The sequence below is a fragment of the Gekko japonicus genome, unplaced genomic scaffold (assembly GCF_001447785.1).
Source record: "Gekko japonicus isolate JY-2015 unplaced genomic scaffold, Gekko_japonicus_V1.1 scaffold1020, whole genome shotgun sequence".
Lineage (NCBI taxonomy): Eukaryota > Metazoa > Chordata > Lepidosauria > Squamata > Gekkonidae > Gekko > Gekko japonicus.
The window spans coordinates 111,943-118,682 of NW_015177039.1; positions in this window are offsets into that span (position 1 = coordinate 111,943).

Below are 6,740 nucleotides of genomic sequence, written 5' to 3' on the forward strand. Positions count from 1 at the left end.
GGAGCCTCCCTATGAAAGCTGCCTGGGTAATCTTGGACCAGCCACAGACTTTCTGCCTAACCTACCTTGCAGGGTTGCTGTACAGATCACAAAGCGGAAGAGGAGAATGAAGTAAGCTGCTTTGCTCCCCACTAATGAGAAAGACAGAACTTTGCCTAGGAAGAGGCTGCTGAGAGGGGAGGAGATAAAGTTGCCAACTTTAGGTATGGAAATTCCTGGAGATTTTGAGGGGTGGAGCCTGGAGAGGGTGGGGTTTGAAAGGGTGGGACCTCAGACAGGTACAATGCCATAGACTCTACCCACCAAACCAGCCATTTTCTCCTGGGGAACCACTGTTGCCGATCTCCAGGGGAGGGCTGGAGATCACTCAGAATCCCTCCTCCCCCAGCCAAACCATTTGAAGCCAGGGAGAAATACTTAGAGTGGGCTGGGCTCAGCTTCTTATGATCTTGGGGTAATGGGTGCATTCATTTCCAAAATTCTCCCCTATCCCCACCTGTAACCTCTTTTCAATACCACATCTTAGCCCAGAATATGTGAAGTAATAATAAACAAAAGATAATTTCAGATTAGGGTTGCCAAGTGATTCTTCGCCAGGAGCGGGGGGCTCCCGGCCAGTGTCGGTTGTGTGCGCGCGCACGTCACCCGGAAGTGACGCAGGCATGCTGGGCACGTTTTCCCTTGTATGGCCATGGCCCCGCCCCCAGCATGCCTGCGTCACTTCCAGGTGACGCGCACACCGGGGCGGAGTTCCCTCCGGGGCCCGATTCCGCGGTGGCGGAAATCGGGCCTCTGAAGCAGGGGTTTACCCACCCCCGCCCCCACTTGGCAGCCCTATTTCAGATGTATAGTTGAGTTAGACTGTAGTAGCACAATAAAACTCAGATCTAATAGGAACTTAAAGACTAATAAAAATGTTAAGTGTTGGACTGGACTTAAGAAATGAGTATGAACATATTTGGGCAAGTTTTTTTATGTTGGGAATAATTATTAATGTAGTCTTTCTACTTTTCTTTAAAAAACATAACCTTTCAAGATATATTATATTGTATCCTGGGAAATGTTGTTGGTCTTTAAGTTGCTACTGGACTCAACTTTTGTTCAATAAACAAAGGAGTAACCTTGAAGCTATGTAGACAGTCTTTCCAATAAACTACAACTAGCCCCATGGGAAAGGTTTCAAAGCAGAATACCCCCACTCAGTGTTCATTTTACAAGTTAAACACTGGGAGAAATCTTGTATTCAACAGACTGCAAAAATTGCCACTGTTCCCTTTAAAATGGTTCCATTATTTGCATGGGGAAATATGTTAATATGTTACTACTTTAGGTAGCAGACTGAATCAAAGTAGAATTTATTATTTTCCTGGACATTTTCACAAGTGACTCTAAGGTAAATTTTCAGTCTGGAATAATCACTTGTGAATACTATGAATGCAGTACATAAAGCTGAAGACACATTTTAAGAACAGAATATACGTTCTAGTCAATTAAGGGTTTTTTCCGTTTACACATACAGGAAATTCAAAAACCATTTTGAAGCATCACGTGTGGGTGATCCCCATGAAAACTGTCCTTCACCAAACCACCATGTTAAGATGTAGAAAACAAGCAACTTCACAATGAATTAACAGGTGCAATTTAAAAGCTCATAATTAAAACAGAGCCCTGAGAAAGCCTGAGACGGGAAACGATAGTATTTGCTTACCTTTTCCAGCCTGTTGATGCTTGAAAAGGCCTTATGATGTTTTATCGGATTGGTTCTTGCTGAACTAGAGAGAGGTGAAGGCTTAATAGCAAACACTGCAAATTTAAAACACACACACACAAATAATGAGGATTCATTTGATTTATTATTTATTTATTAAATTCAATTTTAAACTGCCCTCCCCTGAAGGACAGGGCTCAGGATGGTGTACAACAGTATTGTATAATACATAAAAAAACAATTAAAAACCATTAAGCACAGCAAGTAGCCTAACAGATGGCATTAAAAATTCTAATGGTGCCACTGTCTCACGGGGAGGCAGGGGGTGGGAGTGCCAAGAAGATGGAACCGTTGCTGTCCTCAACCAAACGCCTGGAGGAACATCTCTGCCTTACAGGCCCTGCGGAATGGTATCAACTGCCCTGGCTCTGGTCAAGGACAGCTGGATATATCTCGGGCCGAGGACCACCAATAGATTTTTATCTACTGAGCACAGTGCTCTCCTCAGGGTGTACCAGGAGAGGTGGTCCCGAAGAAAAGGTCCCAGAACCTTAAGGGCCTTGAAGGTCAACACCACATGTTGACAGCAGCCAGAGTAATATTTGCAATGGAATGGAAGACAGAAGACTGCCCTACAATAGAGATCTGAAAAGAAAAACCAGCTGAGTATGCAACACTGGCAAAACTAACCAATTATATAAACAAAAGACCACTGAAAGAATTTCTACAGAAATGGCAAACTTATGGGAATAACTAATTTTTTAAAAAGTTCTGGAATAACCTGAATATCATATTAAAGGTGATAAGGGTATTGATTATAGTTCCAGTACTTGATTCTGTATTTCACTAGTAATTACATAATTAGTAAGAATAAAATTTAGATAAATAATTAAGAGAATATTAAGGATTTTAGTGATTCTATTTTAGCATAGAAGTTTGTTCAATTGTTAAAGATGTAATTTCTTTTATCGTTAATAGATTATTGCTAACTTTAGGAAAGTTCTCGTTTAGTCTTTAAAGACAGAATCTATCCCAAAATTTTGTAATATTGATGTTTTAATGTCTGTTTCTATATTTGAAATATGTAATATATTTGGTAATATATTTGATCTTACTTTTACGTAACAATTCATATATTTGACAAACCTGATGAATTTATATTTTCCCCCACCCCCTTTTCCCTTCTGTATCCCACCTTTTTTTTCTGAGAAAATAATTCTAATTTTTTTAAAAAAGGTCAACACCAAAACCTTGAACTTGATCCGGTACTCTACTGGAAGCCACTGCAAAGCTCATGCAGCACAGGATGCATGTGTGCTGTATGCAGAGTCCCCCTAAGGACCCACGCAGGTCCATTTTGTACCAGTTGGAGTTTCTGGGTCAGCTTCAAGGGTAGCCCCATGTAGAACAAGTTACAGTAGTCCAGTCTGAAGGTGACTGTTGCATGGATTACTGTGGCTAGATAGGGGCGAGTCAGGTAGGGGGCCAGTTGCCTGACCTGGCGCAACTGAAAGAATGTCAGTCTGGCAACCTTAGTGACCTGGGCCTCCATTGTTAGGGAGATATCCAGAATCACAACTAGATTTTTAACGGTTGGTGCCAGTCTCAAGGGCACACCGTCAAGAGTTGGGAGTTGACACCCCAAACTGGAATCTCCCCACCCCAGCCACAGATCCTCCATCTTCGAAGGATACAGTCTCAGCCGGCTCTGTTTCAGCCATTCCACCACAGCCTCCAGCCCCTCAGCCAGATTTATGTAGCATAAACTGTATAATAAAAGTACTTTTGTCAACAGAAAAAAAATTGTGCACCATTTGCTACTAAGTTTTCATAATTAATAATTTAGAACTAAATATTACTAGCTAACTGACATTTAAAAAAGCTCAGCCACAGCAGCATTAGGATGGGCAACTTCCGCAAGATAAGCAGCAGGCAGGCAGGAGGTCAGCTTAACCCTTCTCCTGCATGTCATTTTCAGCTTAACCCTTCTCCTGCATGTCATTTTCCCCTTGCAACTCCCCTACACACCTAGCATTCCAGACCTAAATTTTCGGTGCAAATGAAGGTCTGGAACCCCAGGTGGAGGGGAACTGCCCAGGGAAGAAGTTGTTCAACGCAAGCACATGAGGTTGTTACATTGACATAAATAATTTATTTATAGTATTACTTCAATTTAATTTATTTATAGTATTACTTCATGAAGATGAGCCCTGTTTGACTACCAAAAGTGACCAAATGCATAAATAAACTCAGCTTTTTGCTTTTATATCTGGAAGCATTTCTTTGAGCTCTGAACCACGAACACCCTCCTGGGCAAGTTTCCAAAAGTTTTCATAATCTTCCTGATTCTTTAAGATTCCACATTTAGTTAATTCATTCTGCAACCCAATAATCTTGAGAGAGAGAGAGAGAGAGAGAGAGAGAGAGAGAGAGAGAGAGAGAGAGAGAGAGAGAGAGAAGAAATGAGACTAGAGAGAGATCATATGGAAAATGCATCAATAGTTAAGAAGCATCAAAACCAAATACAACAAAACAAATTATATGGTCCACATTTCCCATTAATTTGCTGATGAGTCTTTTGGAAGTAGTGATACTCTTGGACAGGAGTCCCCAAACCTTTTAAGACTATGGGCACATTTGGAATTTCCACATGTCATGGTGGGCACAGCAACAAAACGATTGCCACAAAGTGGATGCCACAGGAGGTGAAGCCAGCCACAAAACCACAACTTAACTTCAGTAACACAAAGCAGATCCTTGTGCTATGATGGTGGCTGCCAAAGAAACATTTTAAAAAATCTGCACAGCCAGTCAGATCTCCAAAAGTGAAATCAAAAGACTTGCTGGGCAAAAGCCCTCCCCGGCCTCGCCTACTTCCTAAAAACACTTGACAGGCACCAGGAAAGGTGTCAGTGGGCGCCACGGGCACAACGCTGGGGACCCCTGTTCATGAATATGGTTTTCACAATGGATACCTTGTTGATTAGAGAGGATTTGGCATGATATAAAAGAATAGTAGAAACATAATGTTGAGATTATATCAGAAAAGCCAGTGCTTCCTTCTAGTTTTTTTTTTGTAGTTTATCACAAAAGTGTCACCCCTTCAACCCTGCAGATAAAGGGCAATCACAATTAGCTGGATGCACCTGATAATTAATATCAGGGCATTTTTTGTAGAAAAAGCCCAGCAGGAACTCATTAGCATAATAGGCCACACCCAACAGCAGAAACATATTAGCATATTAGGCCACACCCTGACAGCACCACTCATTAGCATATTAGGCCACACCCCCATGTTACCAGAAATGTGGTCATCCAGCCACACCCACCTTTTGATTCTTATTCTGTTTATCTTGTTTGTTGTCAAAACCCAGAGCTTTTTTTGTAGCAGGAACTCCTTTGCATGTTAGGCCACACACCCCTAATGTAGCCAATCCTAATGAGTTTCTGCTGTTGGGTGTGGCCTATTATGCTAATGATTTCCTGCTGGGTGTGGCCAACTTGGGAGCCAGCTGGAACTCCGTTCCTGTGCGTTCCTGCCCAAAAATAACCCTGGTTAATATAACATACTTGTGTTTTATATTGCATATTTATATAAAATGACATGCATGTAAAGACAAACAGGAATAGATTTAAATGTTGGTTTTGAGCAATTAACACAATTATTCGGGATATTAGAAAACCCTTTAGCTACAAAACTACTGTTTGTAATGTAATTCTATTTGTATTGTACCAGTTCAATGAAAAGTCTACTTTTTTTTAAAGTTAGCATAACCAGTAAGGCCATGATAGCATTTTCCTGTAAACAGTCATCCTAAGTAATGCATAGTGATATACAAAATAAGAGATGTGATTAAATTAACGCTACTATTACTTTTTCTTCCTCGCAGAAAAAGAAAATGTTTTACACTACTCACATTTCTTTACTACATTCTCCACAGTACATCAGCTACATATGAACAAAACACTGGCTGCAGGATTCCTGCTCCAGCTGGCTACTCTTCTGAAATTGATACTAAATCACAATAATACCCAAGCCTGGCAACCTGGGATGCTCTACTGCTTCAGGCACTGGCACAATTACTGTAGGGGTGTCTGTTTTTATGGACTCTGCCTCAGGCTGTATGCCATCAACATGCCTTGCATGATATTGCTGACTTCCTGGGGAAGGTGCAATTCATTGACCATCTTTTAGAAAATATCACGTTAGCCATTATGTATTAAGAGGCTGTATGTATCAACACCCTCGAAGAAAATGGACTTCAAGCCACAATATCACAACACACCTTGTCACAAGCTTTGTCACTTTGGACTGACCCATTGTTACTCCGGATTTGACAGTGGTTTGTATCTACAAGTTAATGGCACAACCATATAGCCCCATGATATGCAAACATATCCATGGCTGACTCAGAGCCGTGGGTCTTCAGCTTCTACGTGCTAACACCTCTTCTGTGGTTTGCTGGTGACACTTTCATCATCTGAACATTTAAGAATGATGCTCTCAACAGCTTCTACCAGGACTTCAACAATGTTCCCCAACAACAACCTGAATCAGTCCACACAACATGTCTGTTTTTGGTCACCACTGTACAACCACATGATGGACACATAAGGAAACCAACTGACTTCTGCACATGTCTGTGTGCATCTAGCTACCACCCAAAACCAACCAAACAACCTATTACGTTACAACCACATTTGTTCCAGTCTATCAGATTTGGGACTCTCACCTGAAGGATTTACAACAGCCATTCTTGGAATTAGAATATCCATTCAATGAAGTAAAGAAACAGATTCACAAGGCCAGAAAAAAGCTTACTGCAGGCCATAAGGAGATAACACCACTGGTTACCACTTACAGCTCAAAAAAGTCTAACTCATCATTACAGCATGTGGCATCCTATCCTGGATAATAATGGGTAGTATCCCACTAAACATAGAATTAAAAATACGCATTCTTCCATTTTGGGACCCAGTTAGGGAGAAAAGCAGAATACAAATAAAAAATACAATAAGCACTAACTTTTCT